At 62.0% G+C, this 384-nt stretch overlaps 1 protein-coding gene across 1 annotated transcript in view; it reads right to left on the bottom strand.

The window, feature by feature from the left end:
- LOC100546758 (PDZ domain-containing protein GIPC1) overlaps positions 1-384 on the bottom strand; it is a gene marked incomplete at its 5' end in the record, with an annotated part of 8,143 nt that overhangs the window by 859 nt on the left and 6,900 nt on the right. The gene's annotated exons all lie outside the window — the stretch shown is intronic.

The following is a 384-nucleotide window of genomic DNA, read 5'->3' as shown; positions in this document are numbered from 1 at the left end:
CAGGCTCAGATTGGCACCAGAATGGATTTGGTGTGGATGAGGTGGGGGTGGGAAAGCACAGGGTGGCTCCGGTCTGCCCCCAACTCCCCTCCCCCTTCAAAATAAAGCCTTTGGGGGGGCTAAGGGGGGACCCTCATTCCTCACCCTGCAGCGTTGGGGGATGGGGACAGTGCTCAAGAATGGCCCCCACACTCAAATGGGGGGGGGGAGGGGCAAGGATTGCTCAGTGGTGATGGGTTGGCCTGAGTGGGGAGAGGGGCTGCTGGGGGGGTCCCAAGGGATGTCGGGCTTCTTGATGGGAGAGGGAAGGGATCCTGTGAAGGATGGGGCACACAAATCCTGTGGGGGGGGGGTCCCAGGTTACTGTGTGTGGGGGAGGGGAAT

Source organism: Meleagris gallopavo, unplaced genomic scaffold (genome assembly GCF_000146605.3).
Source record: "Meleagris gallopavo isolate NT-WF06-2002-E0010 breed Aviagen turkey brand Nicholas breeding stock unplaced genomic scaffold, Turkey_5.1 ChrUn_random_7180001957369, whole genome shotgun sequence".
NCBI classification, from domain to species: Eukaryota; Metazoa; Chordata; class Aves; order Galliformes; family Phasianidae; genus Meleagris; species Meleagris gallopavo.
This window is presented reverse-complemented; position numbering and strand designations above follow the sequence as displayed.